At 34.5% G+C, this 20,855-nt stretch overlaps 1 pseudogene; it reads right to left on the bottom strand.

Moving 5' to 3' along the window:
* Positions 1 to 482: 482 nt before the first annotated feature.
* Positions 483 to 17,176, bottom strand: LOC123609937 (annotated as a pseudogene).
* Positions 17,177 to 20,855: the final 3,679 nt, after the last annotated feature.

Here is a 20,855-nt window from a genome sequence, read left to right as displayed (position 1 = left end):
AGTTTTTTTGCATCTTGTGTCCATGAAATACAGCCAGATCAACACTTAACCATCTTGCACACCTGGAAAACTGATTTGAGGATTAACACAACAATCTGCACAATCTGAACCACAGAACTCAGCAGGTGCTTGACGCGGAGAGGTGAACTGGGGGAGAGAGAAGCTGTGGAGGACAGGGAGCTGGTTTTGTTTGTGGAGAGAGGATGGATATGAAGGGGAGTACATGAAATGCACCCCTTCCCCCGCAAAAGCAGCTGGAGAGAAAGTAGAAATAGCACATGCCATCCTTACACGCTAAGAAGATACCACTCATCACCATCACTCTTGTGGGATTGTACAAGTCAACCAAAGAAAGTCAGTGGAACTTGATGACTTGGACCACTTCAACCTGCACTTGGAATGTATTGTGAGCAACATTACCAAAGTAGTAGTTAAACTTAAATATCTGGATCAAGAGGAGGTGAGCCTGTTCACTTAAAATCTTAATGGGGCAAGGCAACCAGAGTCTCCACGTAGTTGATGGGGAAGAAGCCTGAATGGCCATGAAGCATTCCCCTATACCAGTGCTCATCAACTTGGCTAGTGAGTTTGATGATAGCATCCTCTTTGAAACCCATTTCCCCTTCATTTTCAGGTTCAAAGTTGTACACAAATCAGCCGCAGGGCTGATCCACTGTGGCACTTATGAGTGTGTATGAGGGAGAAACTTCCATTGGGCTGACTGTTGTCTCCAGCTGGAAGCTCCTGGCTCATTTGTAGTTTAGGCTGATATTCTCTTGTAGGCTAAGATGAAGCTTGTGTTATTTTTTCTTCCAGTCTGAGGGTGACTTCCAGCAGGATCCGGACTGTCTGGTTATGGTACTCCAGATGGGTTTGCACAAGTGCAGAAAGCTGGCTCACCTGTTGAACATGTTTACCTCATCAACATCTTGAGACTAATCAAATTTTCCAGACTCTTGTGGAGCTCTTGATTTGGAATCTTGCCTTGTCATTTCTTCTTACACTCAAAGTCCAAGCTTTGACCCTCCAACCTCTGTACATGATGCTGAATTTTCCTTAGATCACTGTCATGAAGGTTCCGAAGGAGGTCAAGTTCCACCTGACTTCCATGCACAAAAAGTCTTAAACCTCCAAAAGTTCTTGAATGACCTCCCGCCTCATCAATCGCTAGGCCAATGTTGCAATCATCTCTAAGCTCTCTTCCAGACTTGATCATGGCCTCTGCCAGCAGCACTTCTGCCTGGGAATATCCTTGCTCTCCCCTGGATGCAGAATTTTGACATGGTGTTGATCACAATAAGTTTATCTCTGGAAGCTGGGATGGCTTGAAGGTATTCAATCATTTCCATCATTATTTCCATCACAGCCCTGATCCACTTTCCTCTCTCTCTCTTTGAAATTATCATCTAGCTTGGTTCCTTCTGCTCCTCCAAATTTCTCACTTTTTCAGTGGCTCTGTGAATTGCTTCTTGCACCCAGCCACTGCCTACCAACAAGTTGCCAGAGGACACATGGGCATAGGTGTGGGGGCAGGTGCTGGAAAAATTCTGTGGAGCTGGACAGGAGGGCTGCACAAGGCCCTTCCACAGCTCATCCCCCCACCATAGTTGTGGGTGTGGGACACAGAATGACATGGGACTTTGAATAATTTTAAATTTTAAACAAGCTAATATTTTTGTATTTATTTAATGAAATAAACTCATACAGAAATTACCCAAATTTATGTATGCACAGAAGTTCAATATTTGTTGAGGTTCTACCACAGTATAGGAACTGAGTAGCTGTAAATTAATTTACACATAAGATCTCATTTAATCTTCAGAATAATATATGATTGGTTGTAAGAAATGGGATTTACAGATGTGCTAATTGGGGCTCCAAAAATTAAGTAACTTCTCCATGTCACAGGTAGAAAGTGAAGAAACTAAGAGACAAACCCAGGACTGTGTGCTTGTAAATCCTGTTTTATTTTATTTGTTTGTCTATACAAATCAATAACTTTCCTTTAAAAATTGCTGGAGGAGATACCTCATATCAAATACTCATATTTGATTACCGTGTAGAAAGTCACAAATGACCATAACTCTGGCAGCAATAAGAAAGTACAAGATACATGGAAAATAATGCATTTGTTTAAAGTCATTGAAGGGGCGCCTGAGTCACTCAGTAGTGTCTGACTTATTCTGCGGTTACAATCTCACAGTTCATGAGTTCGAACCCCACATTGGGCTCTACACTGTCAGCACAGAGTCAGCTTCAGATCCTCTGTCTCCCTCCCTCCTGCCCTTACCCTGCTCCCTCTCAATCTCTAAAAAATAAATAAAGATTAAAAAAATAATAAAGTTATGAAGAGTAGTAGATGCTATAGTTGGCTGCCATTTTTTTAAAATAAAAAGGTAAGCAATTCAGCCAGAAAATCATGTTTATTAGGGAATAGCAGAAGAATTGCAATTCAGGACAAGCAAACTATGATGAACCATAGGCAAGTCCAGAGAACAGAGGAGAGCAACCTTTTATAGAGGAAAAGAGGAAGTTGGGGAGGAGGAGGGTTGTTTCAAAGAAAAGTTCATTGGAGGAAAATGAGAGTGAGAAATGGTGGTGGTCTCTCATTGGCTGCAGGCCAGGATAGCTGGCTATTGCAGGGTATCTGCTTGCTGTTGCCCTAAGAGTAAATCTTCCTTCTTCCTGCTGGACTATGCAAACTACATAGAGTAGTATATGCTTGACAGCCTGACTGCAATTTTGAGTTAGGTTTCCTTAACACATTTTCATATGGTTAGTAAATTAAGTTCCAGAGATGGATGAGCCATTTGTTAGGTGATCAAAGCTTGCAGTCACTTTTAAGTCTGGGAATAATTGACTGGTCTGGGTAAAAGGGGAAGGAGGAGTGGGTTTGACACAGGCAAGCATATGTTATTGAGATGAGAAAATAATTGAAGTGTTAATGTTAGCATAGTTTGTATGATGAATTAAAATCTGGAACAAACCCAAATGCAAAGATAAGTTTATCAAGAAAAATGAAAAAGAAAAAAATGTAGGCCTAAATCCAGTTATGTCAACTTTTACATAAAATACAGAATTAAAAGACAAAATTGTCATATTGAATAAAAAAGCAAGATCCACATTAAATATAGACACATATTAAATATAGAGACCTAGAAACATTGACAGTCAAAGGAGGAAACAAATATACTGTACCAAGAATTGAAATATAAAATTGAGGTGCCTATGTCAGTATCAGACAAAATAGGCTTTCAATAATGAAATATTACCGTAGATAGAAAGAGAAATTTCATAATAATAAAAAGTGAATTTATTGGGTACATAATAATCACAATATGTGTGTATGTGTTTAATAATAGAGCTTCATAATAAATACAAATATTTGTATAAATAAAGTAAATGAGAAATAGAAAAATACACAGTCATAGTTTGAGATTCTAACATGTTTCTCTCATTGTTTGATTGAAAAAAGTGTACAGGGGCACCTGGGTGGCTCAGTCGGCTAAGCATCCAACTCTTGGTTTCGGTTCAGCTCATGATCTCATGGTTAGTGAGCTTGAGCACATGTGGGGGCTCTGCACTGACAGCATGGATCCTGCTTGGGATTCTCTCTCTCTCGCTCTCTCTCTCTGCTCCTCCCCTGCTCACTCTGTTTCTAGTTCACGTGGACTTTTCCTAAAGATGTACTGCCTGCTGGCCAATAAAGCAATTCACAATAATTTTCAACAACAGAATTAAAATAATATTAATTCTTAGTAAAATATCCAGAAAATCCACAAATGTTATAGCTAAACAACACATTTATAACTAATCCATTGTTCAAAAAAGAACCCATTCATTGTTAAAAGAATTGCAGGAATAATTGCAAACTCTTTCTACTAAATGATAAAGATAACATATAAACATATAAATGTATAAAGCAAGTACATGAAAACAAATTTACACTAACATTGGAAATCAAGAAATGAAGGCAGACAAATGGTAGATATTTTTTAAGAGGTTGGTTCTATAAACAAGTCATCAAAAATTATACAACTCTAGCAAGTTAATATAAAAAAGAGAGAAGAGGGGCGCCTGGGTGGCGCAGTCGGTTAAGCGTCCGACTTCAGCCAGGTCACGATCTCGCGGTCCGTGAGTTCGAGCCCCGCGTCAGGCTATGGGCTGATGGCTCAGAGCCTGGAGCCTGTTTCCGATTCTGTGTCTCCCTCTCTCTCTGCCCCTCCCCCGTTCATGCTTTGTCTCTCTCTGTCCCAAAAATAAATAAACGTTGAAAAAAAATTTTTTTTTAAAAATAAAAATAAAAAAGAGAGAGGAAACAAATTGCTTATAAGAAGAATGAAATAGTAATACAGATCCTTCAGATTTTAAGTATAGGCAAAGAAAAATTTATACATAACCTTAAATCAATAAATTTGACAACTTAAACTATATTGGCACAGTCACTGAAAGAAATGTACAAATATTAACACACACGCCCAAATCAGAATAGCCTTACGTTGAAAAAAAAAATGAATGTGATTTAAAAGCAGCTACAAGAAAATGGTCTCTCAAGGAAAACTCCAGGGATAGATAGTTTTAATTATAAATTCTAACACGCATCAAAAAAAAAAAAAAGAAAAAGTTTACACACTATTCTTAGAAAGTATAAGCAGAGAGCAAAGTTTTCTACTTGTTTACTTGTCTACTTGTTTACTTGTTTCTACTTGTTCTACTTGTTTACTGAAGCCAAAGCAACTATGATAACACAATTCAATAAAGATTTTATAAGAAAAAAATTACATAGCAAAATCCCCTATAATATAATGCAGAAATCTTTTACTAAAACAGTATCAAATCACATTCATCAAGAAATTGGGGCTCCTGTGTTGCTCAGTCGGTTAAGCATCCAACTTCAGCTCAGGTCATGATCTCACAGCCTGTGAGTTCAAGCCCCACATTGGGCTCTGTGCTAATAGCTCAAAGCCTTGAGCCTGCTTTGGATTCTGTGTCTCCCTCTGTCTCTCTGTCCCTCCCTCACTCCTGATCTCTCTCTTTCTCTTTCTGTCTCTCTCTTTCAAAAATGCATAAAACATTTAAAACATTAAAAAAATAAAGAAAGAAAAATAATAATACACCAAGACTAACTGAGGGTCATCCTGTGAATACAGATAAAATCCTGAACAAATTTTAGCAAAAAATTTTGACAATATATAAAAAGGATAATATAGTATAATCAAGCAGAGTTTATCCTGTGAGTATAAAATTGTTTTAACATAAACCAAACATTGATTTATGTTAATATTAACATAAAAATATTTGAAATTAAAACTATGGAAGTTAATATCTATGCCAAAGAGAAAAAAGAAAATCTCAATAGATGTGGGAAAAAACATTTGACAACTTTTTAATACCCATGCTTTGATAAAAACTAACAGCAAGATAGAAATGTAAAAAAAATTCCTAAATCCAATAAAGGGCACACACAAACACCTACATTTAACATCAAACATAAATCATGAAGTATTAGACCCTCTCCCTCTAAGGTCAAAAGCCAAATAAGGCTGTCCACTCTTCCCACTTCTATTCAGCATTGTACCTGCAGGTCCTGTTCATGCCATAAGGCATGAAGAAGGAATAAAAGACATAGATTGAGAAGAAAGAAAGAAAACAGGTTTTATTCACAAAAGGGAAGATGGCTCATATTGAAAATCCTAAAGAATATACAATTAGACTACTAAAACTAATAAGTGAATTTATCAAGGTCACAGATAAAAGATCAGTAAACAAAACTACATGCATTTCAATATATTAACAGCAGTTGTATTTATGCATACCAAAAGCAATTTATTTACATTAGTGACAAAAAGAAAATGGACATTAATTTAACAAAATATGTGAAATATCTCTGCATTGGAAATTATAAAACATTGCTGAGATATACAATGTCCATGGATTAGACGATGGAGTATTGTTAAAAACTCAATTCTCTGTAAATTGATGTACAGGTTTAATTTTAGCAATTCCAAACTAAATCTCTGAGGGCATGTTTAACGGAAATGTTTGGGTGCTTTTAAAGTATATGTGAAAATGTGAAAAATCAAGAGTCATGAAAGAGTCTTGAAATAGAAAAACCATGGTTAGAAGACCAACTCAATACATAATAAGAGGCAACAATTAACAAAACAGTATGGTATTTAAATATAAAAATATTTAAATGGAACAGTGGAACAAAATAGAGTGTATAAAATTAGACCCACACTTTTATAATTAATTGATTTCCCATATATGCATCAAATTATTCAATAGAGGAAGAAGTTTTTCAATGATGGCTGTTAGAACTAGATAACAATGTTTAAATAAATGAATCTCAACCCCTATTTCACATGATAATAAAATTAATTTTAAAATACATCAAACATAACAACTAAAAATACAAGTATCCTAGAAGAAAACATATGGGGATTATCTTCTCAACCATATGCATAGGGAAAATTTCTCAAGACACAGAAAGAAATAATAATTAAAGTAAATACAATGATAAATAAAATTTTAAAATAGTAAAAACATCATCAAAACAACATGAAGTACATTAAAAATATTTTTGTTTTCTACTATGAAAATCATTTGAAGTAGTTCTAATAATTTGCGCAATGGGTTAATATAAAGAGCTATAAGCATTGATTCTTCTCTGTAAAAGAGCTTCAGAATACTAACAAGAAAATATTTAACTATATTAACTCTTAAGTTCAAATGGTTACATCTATTCTAAAAAACTATGTATATTCCATTAGAAACCTAGCAGAATCTAGACAAAAAATATTAATAAGCTTATTGATAGTGTCAATGATTTTATCTCTATTTCCTAAAATCTTCAATCAGATTTGAGTATATAATTGTTAGAATACTCATCTTGATGTTGATCTATACATACAGATCCTCTGTAGTTTATAAGTGTTTAACTTTCATACTTGGTACTCAGAGTAGAATGTGGTTTTACTTCTCCTGTGAGTTTCCCCTGTCAGAAATACATTATCCTCTCCAAAACTGTCAGGCAGAGTGCTATGATAATGAAAGGTATCTATTTTTCAGTTATATTATATGCAACAAACTCTATTGGAGAAAAAAAAAAAACAGTAAATAAGCAGTTCATGATACACAGGCTACATTTATCTAGAGGGGCTTTCTATTTTCCAGAATTATTAATTTAGAACTGTCCATTTATTACAAAATATCAAATTAATTTGTTAATTGAATGTTACCTTCAAATTTAAAACAATTACAAGGAAGGAAGGGAAGAGATCATACAATGGTTATGTCCAGCTGGTTTGTTTTTCATAGGAATCAATGTAAAAACCTTTAGTGTGGTGGTGACTAATAGCTTAGACACTGAAGCAGACTGCTATAGGCCAATCTAGACTAGTTATGTCAACTTAGACCAGTCATTTAGCCTCCCTGTCTCCATTTCAAATCTATAAAATGTGAAAATAATAATGCCTATCTCATACATTTCTTGAGAGGATTAAATGGATTAATGTAAGTCAAGGTCTTAGAATAGTTCCTGAAGCAGAGAAAATGGCAAATGATTTTTCTTTTACTTTTAGTAACAAAAAAGTATGAACATATTTTTTTCAATACGTGTGAGAAATATCTACATTTAGAAAGCCTAAAATTTATCCTAAACACCTTGGCTATTTAGATCAAATTACATAAAGATTAAAGGTATTTCTTGAATTAATAATTTGCATAATTTAATAATTTTTACATAAAAAAGTAAAGCAATAATGTTAAAATAGAGAAAGCAATGTTTAAATAAAAAAACAAGCAAATGACAATGGCCTCATCTGATAAAGAATATGCAAAATTCAAACTATCTCATAAACTCAATAGCATGAATATACTGGACATCATTTTAATTTTAATTTTGGGAATTAATTTTGTCATGCAAATAAATAATTTTGTGGCAACTTTTGTCAAGTTTGCTCAGACACACCAAGAATTTATTTAGTGAAACGAAGTCCAAACAATATGTTTTACAGAGTATTTCCATATAGATGTATGCAACTGAGGCCAAAGATATATATATTTTTCATATTTATATTTATATGAAGAAAATACACTAATCAATCACTATAGTCATGGCTATAGAGGGAATATTGTAAGACTATTTTCACTATGGGAGACGTTATGTGATTTTCCCCCTGAAATTCATTAGAACATGCTTTTAAAAAGTTGAAATATGGCAAGTGTCCATGAACGGCATTTAAAGGGAAGTGGATTTCAGTTCAAGACGAGGCAGAACAATATTACATGTGACAATTACTTCATTTACCTAACTAATGTTTGCAGTTGTTTTATTTGAGATGGTGATATCACTTGTCAGAAAGTTTTGGAGGGTTTCACACACTTAGATGAGGGTGGGATTTAGCTAGATACCATTAATATTCTTTAAAGCAGTCTGTTCTGTAAATTTGGATGAACAATTAACACAATTACATTGTTAACATAGAGACAATTACTATAACTTATTTAAGGGAATATGACTTAGCATGTTTAATAACAAAAATAATAATGTCTTATTTCTGTTCCTATTACAAATTAGATAAAATGAACTGCATAGATATGTATTGAGGCTGCTACTGTTAAATCAAGCAATAAAAAATTTTACTTGTATATTTATTTGTGTAAATACACCACAAGGGCCATTCAAGTACAGTGTGTGTGTTTGTATATACGTAAAATTATATATATATGTTAAACATATACATAAACATATATATATAAACATATATATGTATTTTATGTATATATAAAATCCCTACACGCTACGAAGTATACATATATATAATCACTACCCTATATTTCCTATAATAAGTTTACTACGGTACATTAGTATCCTGGTCTTTCCATAACCAAAAATGCATACAAGTATTTCTTTTAGGCATTCTTTGGACTTTTTGGCTGGCTGATTTGCTCCCTGGGTTTTCTCTTTCCCACATTTGAGGCCATTTTTAATTGTTATTGAACAATCAAAGTCCTTACAAAAAAAAGAGTAAAGGAACATAGTAAATGAACATTTTTTAACCAACAGATTAAGCTTTTACATCACACAAATTGGTCTTGCCACATGATTGTCACAGATACACCCTTTATAACATTATCCTGGGAGTGGAAATAGCAAGGAGACAACTATAACCACATAAAAGTTCTAAGTCAACAAATTGTACAAAGATTATGCCATTGGAGTGTCCCCAAATTTTCTCTTGAGGCATAAAACTCCAAAAATATGTTATTTTCTGCTAAAAGATGGTAAATACTGAGAAAAAAAAAACTATTGACATTTTCTCCTATCATCTATGTTATTCTTAGCATGAAATTAGAGTGGGATTGTTGTTGGAAAGTTATAATTTATTAAGAATACAAACAACAATGTGAAATCATCCAAGGTTCTACTATTCGACATGGTTGTTTTTAACCATTTTTCTAATTTCCTTTCATAAATACTTATACTGTATATTATGTATTGCAGTGATCTCTTAACTATCCTTAAGTTATCAGTTCTTTTTTTATGTAAATAACTGTCCATTAGAATTATTTTGACAGCAAAATGAAGATAATACCATTTAAGATTAGCTGTAATTACACTGCGTATTCATAACCAATGTTAGTGCTTTAATAAGTTTTACAAACGTCCTCCTTTATTCATTACACAAGTGTTTGTTGAGCACTGAGTGTGCACCAAGAAGGTACTAAGTTCAGGGAATTTCATGGCAATTAAGATAATTGCTAAGAGGGTAGCATAACTTTTATGTTAAAAGTTCTTGGGGTGCCTAGGTGGCGCAGTCGGTTAAGCGTCCGACTTCAGCCAGGTCACGATCTCGCGGTCCGTGAGTTCGAGCCCCGCGTCAGGCTCTGGGCTGATGGCTCAGAGCCTGGAGCCTGTTTCCGATTCTGTGTCTCCCTCTCTCTCTGCCCCTCCCCTGTTCATGCTCTGTCTCTCTCTGTCCCAAAAATAAATAAATGTTGAAAAAAAAATTAAAAAAAAAAAGTTCTTATACACACAAAAATAATGATTATTTATTATAATAAATAAATAAAGTGGAATGAAACTTTTGGAGGTGAAAGATATTTATGGCATAGATTGTGGTGATGGTTTCAAGGTATTCGCTTATCTCCAAACTCACCAAATTGTATACATTAAATATGTACAGCTTTTGTATGACAATCATACCACAATAAAGTGTTTTTTTAAAAAACACAAACATGACTTTACTCTCATTGAGTTTATTGAATAATGAAAGATAAGACAAGTTATTTAGAAATTGCAATACAAAGTGACAAGGACTATGGAAAGATGAGCAGTACGTTGACCAAATAGAATGAATACTTTTATCTCTGCCCCCACATCCAAAACCCCTTTGAAATGATAAAAAGATTAAGAAAAACTCATTAGAGTACTGGGATGGAGCCATTAGTGAATATGAGAAGTTAAAGTATTTGTAGAAAATACTAAGATGTTAGAGGAGAAGGGAAAGAGGAACCAAAAAAGAAACCAAAAGTCCAATCTAAAATTTGAAAAGATTTCTAAGAAATTGAACATCGTTCTCAACAGAGCCCAGAAAAAATTCCAAGTGTAAAGACAACAACAACAACAACAACAACAACAACAACAACAACTGTAACAACCAAAACAAGGTGCAGAATTAACCCAAAGGGATAAATATTAGGCTAATTAAGCTACTACCTGAAAAGATATCTGGCAAATTATGCTTTCTTTATCAGGAACATTTAAAGCAGCAAGTTGGAAATTTATCCTGTAATGAGTCAACGGATCAATCAATAAAAAGTAATGCATTAGAAAAATTCAAATATCAGAGTGCCTGGCTGGCTCAGTCGGTTAAATATCTGACTTTGGCTCAGGTCATGATCTCAAGGTTCATGGGTTCAAGCCTCATGTCAGGCTCTGTGCTGACAACTCAGAGCCTGGAGCCTGATTCAGATTCTGTGTTTCCCTCTCTCTCTGCCCCTCTTTTGCTCATTCTCTGTCTCTCTCTGTCTCTCAAAAATAAATAAACTTTTAAAAAATTAAAAATTCAAATATTTATCAGGTTGGAGACTGAATTGACAAATGATGGTATATCAATAAAAGGGGGTATTTTTCAGCAGTAAATAAAGACAAAATACTGAATGTAACAACATGACTGATCTCAAAAACATCACCACAGGGTGATGGGTATTGAGGAGGGCACTTTTTGGGATGAGCACTGGGTGTTGTATGGAAACCAATTTGACAATAAATTTCATATATTGAAAAAAAAATCTCAAAAACATGTCCAATGGAAAAAAATAACAGAGTACATATGAAGTTAGAGACTAATTAAATTAATCTGAGGTGAAGATCACCAGTAGAGTGGCCACTTTGTTATGAAAGGAGATTGGGGAGGAAGGGGCTTGAGGGATATTTCTGAGGAGATAGAAATGTACATAAGTCTGTCAATCACATAGGTATATGCATTTGTAAAACTCATTGAACAGTACACTTGGTTTATGTGTTTTACTGTATTTCAATTACACCAACAAATGAATAATAAACTCATGTTTCAATATGAAAAAATTTGGAAACTAATCAATTTAATCATGATATCTGGAAAAATATTGACAATCTTATCTAGCAACATAAAAATGAACTAAAGAAAGAGAATGGCAACCAGTTTAAGAAGCAATGGGAAGAAAATAAATTCTAATTAAGACTAAATAAATGTATAGTTCTTAATGTGCAATTTTATGATAATGTTGTGACATATTAGGAAGAAGATACTGTAGTCATTAAAATTTTGTATATTGGGGGCGCCTGGGTGGCGCAGTCGGTTAAGCGTCCGACTTCAGCCAGGTCACGATCTCGCGGTCCGTGAGTTCGAGCCCCGCGTCAGGCTCTGGGCTGAGGGCTCAGAGCCTGGAGCCTGTTTCCGATTCTGTGTCTCCCTCTCTCTCTGCCCCTCCCCCGTTCATGCTCTGTCTCTCTCTGTCCCAAAAATAAATAAAAAAAAACGTGGAAAAAAAAATTTTTTTTAAAAAATAAAATTTTGTATATTGAACAGTTATGGTCATCAAATTACAAAGAATAATTATGTAATGAGTTTTTTCAACAAAATCAATAGGAGGAATTAATCAACAAGCCTATATAATATTCAAAAATTCACTTAAAGTATTTTCCAAAACCTGTCACATAGTTACATAATTGGACCTTGTATTAAGTCAAAATTTTAATAATTTACAAAACAAAACAAATACTATATAGCATAGTCATGGAGTACAAAACTCTTTCCCAGGCAAAATGCAAAATCACTTCAAAAGCCTTGAAGGAACATTAAAACCTCTGCCTGAGAAAAGACATTATAAATAAAGTTAAATGACAAGCAGAAGAGGGAGAATACATGTATTTTCTATTTACAATAAACAAGATGTCTTATCAATAATATATGAGGAACTCCTTTAGATCAGTAAAAAATATGATAAATAACAGAAATAGAAATAAATGATGAAAAGTATAAAAGAGGCTATCCTGAAGAAAAAAGTAAATATATTTCATAGAGATATATTAAAATATTATTAATTTCATGACAAAAAATGGGATCTTGTTCAAAATTTTCTGGGCTATTCTTAGCCCCTTAATCTGCAATATTAATTTTAGAATTAATGTGTTAAGTTCCACAAATTATATAATTATGTTTTGGGTTGAATTTGATTTATGGGTAACAGTATAATGTGGAAATAATTGACATCTGTACAATGTTAAGGCTTTATTCAGACTTTGACAGTGAACAAAAGTTTTCATTTTTATTTATATGTTTTTCTGACTTTTTTTTATTATTTGTATTGACTTTTTAACTTACCACTTTTTAGATCTTTTAAATTATTTAAGATTAGTGGTTAGTTGGCTCTGTTGGGATTTATTACTATGTGATCATATTTCATATAATATGTAAATAACAACTGTTTTATTCCTAGCTTATTAACCTTATTTATTCATCTTGCTGTTTTGCATTAGCAATAAATGAATAGTAGAACAATAATGAATAGTAACACTAGTAAGGGCAAATGTTGCCTTGATGCTGACTCTAACAGGAATGTACCAAATACTTTGTAGTATAGAGATTTAAGCTAACCCTCTACTTTTGAATTCATAAATATCTTCAAGAAGATATAAATACCATATTTTAATATCAGAATATTTTTAAAAATTATATCTTGTATAATATTTTGAATTTTGAGAAAAAATGACTATATTTGACACATCAGAACAGATATATGGCTTATTTTGTTTTAATTTTTCTTGTACTAAAAACACTGTAATCATTTATATATCTAAGCAGATATTTGAGGTAGTGACAGCAACATGGTTTTGATTTATAACATATCATTCAATCTGTGCATATCAAAGAGTTTTAGAATATTTTCATATAACAAGTATGACTCAAATACAAGTGAGAGGTAATATGTGTTCAAAATAAAATAACTAATAAAGGGTTTGATCATACAAAGAAAATTATAACACTATTTTTAAGTTTCTATATATAATACTATACTAAAACCATATTGGTAGATATGAATCTTACTGGGGTACCCAAAGCAATTATAGAATAATACACAGGTAAAACAAAGCACTATGATAAGTTATTGTGGGAAGTTATTGTGGATATAAGACTTGTGTTTCCAAATGGGTCAAAGATATTATGATGGCAATTTCTTATGTCTATATAACATATACTTATTAAATTATCAGTTCTTAATATTAAAATAAATATGTATCATTAAAGAACAATATGATTAAAGAGGCAGATATATTTATTTATTTATTTATTTTAGAAGCAGTGATTCTCTGCTGTAAAAGAACTAAAATGGATACTTTTCTGTTGATCAGAACGTGAAACTGAAGGGAGAGAGGTAAAATGAGAAATAACAACGGATACTGCTCTGAGGTCTCCTAATTCTCCTGAAAAATAAGAAAAGAAATGGTAGAGTTATCTTTAAAGATGGGGGTTATGCTTCACTTATAAATGTTCATTATAAAAATATCTCTTTAAAAGTCAACAGAAAAGTAAAAAAATGGGAGAAATAATAAGCAATGAAAATACAGGTATCTCCCACGTATATAAGGTCACATTATACCATCTGCCTTCACAAAAGACCTTCTTCAGTACAAGTTTTCCCTGCTATCTGAAATAAATCAAAAGGATAAAAGGCAAAAAGCAAAAATAGCTTTCAGAGTTTAGTTTGCAGTGAGCCATTACAGAGGCAGCCCGGACCCCAAGTAGTGAGAGTGGCGTCACCAAGTGCCTTCCCTGGGAACTACACTCAGCATCTCAGCATCAAGCTGCCAGAGTTTGAATGGTGTCCGTGAGCCTCTGTGCTTTATCTTGATTTATGTTATGCATCTGTTAGCAAGATGTGGCCTAACGGATCAGAAAAGCCTAAAAGAGGTTAATTTTTCACGCTTGGAATGCTCAAAACTTTTTCCATATAAATTAATGGTAATTGCTTCTTAATTTTACACCATTTCAGCTTAGAAAATTTTCATAAGAAGGCTCCACTTTGAGATAGTGGGAAAAACTTGTAGTACATAAAAGTTTAGTATTCAGAACAACTGTAACAAATCAACGTGTAAAATAACATAAATAACCAAACAGGAAATCAGGCAAAAGAAAAGTATTTCACATATTATGAATAGGATTGCCAATAATACTATAAGGGTGGATTCATTGATATGAAATTTGTTTTAGTTTACTTCATATTTATTTATTTATTTATTTATTTATTTTATTTATTTTTGGGACAGAGAGAGACAGAGCATGAACGGGGGAGGGGCAGAGAAAGAGGGAGACACAGAATCGGAAACAGGCTCCAGGCCCTGAGCCATCAGCCCAGAGCCTGACGCGGGGCTCGAACTCACGGACCGCGACATCGTGACCTGGCTGAAGTCGGACGCTTAACCGACTGCGCCACCCAGGCGCCCCATATTTATATATAGGTTTCATGTGTATTAGTAATGCATCATCAGAATTAAAAATATATTTGCTAGCATATCCATAATGAATGGTATTATAAATATAAATAGCACGACTTACACCATTTATTTTTCAGTTTCTTAAGAAGATTATTTGAAGTATTTTCTTGGAATAAGATTCAAAAAAGAAAGCCACGCTGGGGCTCCTGGGTGGCTCAGTCAGTTAAGCATCTGACTTTGGCTCAGGTTATGATCTCATGGTTCATGGGTTTGAGCCCCACGTCAAGCTCTGTGCTGACAGCTCAGAGCCTGGAGCCTGCTTCTGATTCTGTATCTCCCTCTCTCTCTGTCCCTCCCCCATTTGTGCACCCTCTCTCTCTCCCAAAAATAAATAAACATTAAAAAATTAAAAAAAAAAAAGAAAGTCAGGCTGACCGAAGGTGAGCTCTACTAAATAAGGAAAAATTATGGTATTTATTCACAACCAGACTAATAAAAGTTTCTTTCATCTTAACCAAAATGAGATCATTGAAAAAATAAGTGAAATCGTTCTTTAAATTCAGAGAAGAATACTAGAAAAGGCAGAACATTAAGTCGATCAAATATTGTGTATAATTCTTTTCTAAATAAATTATTTTAAATAATTGTACAATATCCTATCAGGGATAATATCAGGGCAGATTTTTTCAAGATCCTAGATGATGCTCCTGCTTCTATTTTAGGCACTTCAGATTTGATACGTACCCTGCAATAAGCAGGAGGCATAGGAGAATGGCCCTTGGGAGAGAAATTCCAGATTTCAGTTGTGAACTTGATGAATTTGAGGTTCCTTCCTAATATCCAGAGAGTTGTGTCTAATGCATTATTCAAGATTCCATTCCCAAAACTAGGAGAAGCTATAATGCAAAGGCAGATTTGGGAGGAGTTAAAAAAAATGGATGAAAATTGAAGCCATGGAAATCAATGAGACAGCCCAGGAAATATTTGTGGTATTAAGATGAGGACTTAGCAGAGACATTTAGGAAATACAAATCAATGTTTGGGGGAAAAAAAGGGGTTTTAAAAAATGTTTCTGCAAGGGGAGGAGCCAAGATGACAGAACAGCATGGAAGTTTTTGTGTGTTGCACATCCATGAAATAACAGTCAGACCAACACTAAACCATCCTACACACCTAGAAAACTGATTGGAGGATTAATACAACAATCTGCACAACCTGAACCACAGAATTCCTCAGGTATGCGGGGCGGAGAGGTGAATTTGGGGAGCGAGAAGCCACGAAAGGTAGGTTTTGCGGGCAGAGAGGGGACAGAGACTGGGGAGGTGGGGAGAATATGGGAAAAGCACCCCTCCCCAAAAACAGCTGGAGAGAAAGTGGAAAATTGGAAACAGCCACAGGGACTAACTAAAAAGGGAGAAAGGAGAAAGGAGAGGGTTTTAAATTCTGTTAAGACTGTAAACAAGGGGAGTGCAAAGGCTGCATCTCTGCAGCTCGATACCTTGTGGTGCTCTGGTGGGAAGGGTGAATCCCCAGGAACAGAGTGGGGTCCAGGAGGTTCTCAGGCCACACAGGGGAAAGCGGTTCCACTGCTGGAAGGACATTTTGTAGAGACTGTTGAAAGCACCTGGTCCCAGCAGACCCCAGAAAATAGCCACATTCGCTGGTGCTGGAATAAGGTCCTTAAGGGTGAAGCCTGGTGCCAGATGTGTGTTGTGATTTTCCATAATCCCTGAAGCACTGCTGCTACACTGTCTGGTGATTTTTTTCTGGGGTGGGCTGGAACCTGGCCCCAGTCTCGGGGCACTGGCAGCAGCAGGGTCCAGCAAGCATTCCTGGGTGCAGCCGACATTTGGCCATTGCTCATTCAGCCATTGCTCATTCAGCCATTGCTCAGTGAGACCCTCCCACAGAGGGGTGGAACGGGTCAAAACCACAGTCCTTCAGAAGTAAGAACCCAGGGAAAACAGCCACATCTGAGACAAAACTTGGGAGAGAGGTACTGCCGGGGGCCTGGTCACGGAGAGTGAAAAAGCAGGGAGTGAACTAGAGCTGAAGACAGAGGACAGGTGCGCAATTATTGATCCAGGAGAACAGACTGGGTAGCTGGGTGGCGCCATTTTTTACCGCTCCCGTACATGCGCATACGCACCTACAAGCACCACAACAATCCACCCAGTAGGCTGGCAGCGCCATCTAGTGGACAGCGGAGCTGTTACACTGAGCACTGCCCAGCTGGGCCAACTTCGCTCTTCAAGAACCCAAGTCTCACTACTGGCTTAATTAATGGACTATAAAGAGCTACATAGACTGACTTCTAGGGGAAAACGAAGTAATTTCAGTCCTACTTCAATCTGTTAGCAGGTTCATCTATTCAATTTTCTTTCTTCTTTTTTCTTTTTTTTTCCTTTCCATAATTCTTTACTTTTTCTTGAATACAGAAAGAAAAAAATTCATTTTTATTTTCATTTTTATTAAAACTATTTTTCTTTAATTTTTATTACTATATTTTTGCTTTTGTGTAAGTTTTTTTTCAAATTCTATTTTACTTCCATCATTTTAATTTAGTCTACTTCAGTGTATCACCATTTCAAATTTGCAAACAATTTCCTTTTTTTTCTTTCTTTTTCTTTTTTCTCCTTTTCATTTCCTTTCTTTTTCTTGAATGGAGAAAGAGAAAAACTTCATTTTTACTTTCAATTTCTATTACAAATGTTTTTATTTAATTTTTATTACTATGTTTTTTGCTTTTATGTAAATGCTTTCAAATTCTATTTTACTTTCATCATTTTATTTTAGTCTACTACAGTGTATTCATTTTTTCAAATTTTCAAATTTCTTTTTCTTTTCTTTATTCTTTTTATCTTTTTTCTCTTTTTCATTTTTTTTCTTTTTTCCTAAATACAGAAAAAGAAAAAAATCATATTTTTTTAATTTTTATAAAAAATATGTTTCTTTAATTGTTTTCTACTATATTCCTTACTTTTGTATATATTTTTTCAAATTTTATTTTACCTCCATCATCTCATTTTAGTCTACTTCAGTGTATTCATTTTTTTAAATTCTCAAATGATTTCTTTTTTTTCTCCCCCTTTTTTTTTCTAATCTGTCAAACAACTTTCAACACCCAGACCAAAACACACCTAGGATCTAGCAATATCTATTCGATTTGTGTGTGTGTGTGTGTGTGTGTGTGTGTGTGTGTGTTAAGTTTAATTTTAATATTTTTTAATTTCAATTTTTTTTATTTCAATTTTTCTACCACATTAATTCCTTTTTTCCTTTCCAAATGACAAAATGAGGGAATTCACCCCAAAAGAAAGAGCATGAAGAAATGACAGCCAAGGATTTAACCAACACAAATACAAGCAAGAAGTCTGAACCAGAATTTAGAATCATGATAATAAGAATACTAGTTGGAGTCAAAAATAGATTAGAATCCCTTTCTGCAGAGATAAAAGAAGTAAAAAATACCCAGAGAAATTAAAAATGCTATTACTGAGCTCCAATCATGGATAGATGCAGAAACGGCAAGGATGGACAAGGCAGAACAGAGAATCAGCGATATAGAGGATAAACTTATAGAGAATAACAAAGCAGAAAAAAAGAGGGAGATTAAGGCAAAAGAGCACAATTTAAGAATTAGAGAAATCAGTGACTCATTAAAAAGGAACAACACCAGAATCATAGGGGTCCCAGAAGAGGAAACAAGAGAAATAGGGGTAGAAGAGTTATGTAAGCAAATCATAGCAGAGAACTTTCCTCACCTGGGGAAAGACACAGATCAAAATCCAAGAAGCACAGAGAACCCACATTAGATTCAACAAGAAGCGACCATCTACAAGACATATCATAGTCAAATTCACAAAATACACAGGCAAAGAGAGAATCATGAAAGCAGCAAGGGAAAAAAGCCCCTAACATACAAGGGAAGATAGATCTGGTTTGCAGCAGACCTATCCACAGAAACTTGGCAGGCCAGAAAGGGGTGGCAGGATATACTCGATGTGCTGAATCAGAAAAATATGCAGCCAAGAATTCTTTATCCAGCAAGGCTGTCATTCAAAATACAAAGAGATATAAAAACTTTACCAGACAAACAAAAATTAAAAGTTTGTGACCACTAAACCAGCCCTGCAAGAAATTTTAAGGGGGACTTCCTGAGGGGAGAAAAGATGAAAAAAAATATATATAGCAAAGGAGAAAAGATGAAAAACAATATATATATATAAATATATATATATATATATATATATATTTATATATATATAAAGCAACAAAGATTAGAAAGGACCGAGAACACTACCAGAAACTCCAACTCTACAAGCATCATTATGGCAATAAATTCATATCTTTCAGTACTCACTCTAAATGTCAGTGACTCAATGCTCCAATCCAAAGACATAGAGTGACAGAATGGATAAGAAAACAAGATCCATCTATAGGCTGTGTACAAGAGACCCACTTTAGACCTAAAGACACCTTCACATTGAAAGTAAGGGGATGGAGAACCATCTATCATGCTAATGGTCGCCAAAAGAAAGCCGGAGTACCATACTTATATCAGACAATCCAGACTTTAAAATAAAGACTGTATCAAGAGATGCAGGAGGGCACTATATCATAATCAAGGGGACTATCCACCAAGAAGACCTAACAGTTGTAAACATTTATGCACCAAGTGTGAAAGCACCCAAATATATAAATCAATTAATCACAAATATAAAGAAACTCATACCATACCATACATACCATAATAGTAGGATACTTCAACACCCCACTCACAGAAATGGACAGATCATCTTATCAAAAAATCAACAAAGAAACAATGGCTTTGGATGACACACTGGACCAGATGGACTTAACAGATATATTTGGAACATTTCATCCTAAAGCAGCAGAATATACATTCTTCTCCAGTGCACATGGAATGTTCTCCAGAATAGACTACATGCTGGGACACAAATCATCCCTAAGTAAATACAAAAAGATTGAGATCATACTGTGCATATTTTCAGATCACAACACTATGAAACTAGAAATCAACCACAAGAAAAAATGTGGAAAGGTAACAAATAATTGGAGACTGAAGAACATTCAACTAAAGAATGAATGGGCTAACCAAGCAGTTAAAGAGGAAATTAAAAAGTATATGGAAGTCAATGAAAATGATAACACCACAACCCAAAACCTCTGGGATGCAGCAAAGGCAGTCATAAGAGGAAAGTATATAGCAATCCAGGTCTTCCTAAAGAAGGAAGAAAGATCTCAGATACACAACCTAACCTTATGCCTTAACGAACTGGAAAAATAACAGCAAATAAAACCCAAAGCCAGCAGAAGAAAGGGAATAATAGAGATTATTTATTATTAATGCTATTGAAATCAATGCTATCTGAACCAAAAAACAGTAGAACAGATCAATGAAACCAGAAGCGGGTTCTTTGAAAGAAGTAACAAAATTGATAAACCACTAGCCAGTTTGATCAAAAAGAAAAAGGTAAGGGCCCAAATAAATAAAATCAAGAATGATAGAGGAGAGATCACAACCAACACAACAGAAATGAAAACAATAATAAGAGAATATTATGGGCAATTATATGCCAATAAAATGGGTAATCTGGAAGAAATGGAAAAATTCCTAGAACATATACACTACCAAAACTGAAACAGGAAGAAATAGAAAATATGAATACACCTGTAACCAGTAAGGAAATCAAATTAGTAATCAAAAATCTGCCAAAAAAACAAGAGTCCATGGCCAGATGGCTTTCCAGGGGAATTCTACCAAACATTGAAGGAAGAGTTAACACCTACTCTCTTGAAGCTGTTCCAAAAAATATAAATGGAAGAAAAACTTCCAAACTCTTTCTAT

This window comes from Leopardus geoffroyi, chromosome B2, assembly GCF_018350155.1.
Source record: "Leopardus geoffroyi isolate Oge1 chromosome B2, O.geoffroyi_Oge1_pat1.0, whole genome shotgun sequence".
NCBI classification, from domain to species: Eukaryota; Metazoa; Chordata; class Mammalia; order Carnivora; family Felidae; genus Leopardus; species Leopardus geoffroyi.
Note: the sequence above shows the minus strand (reverse complement) of the source record. Positions and strands in the feature narration are given on the sequence as shown.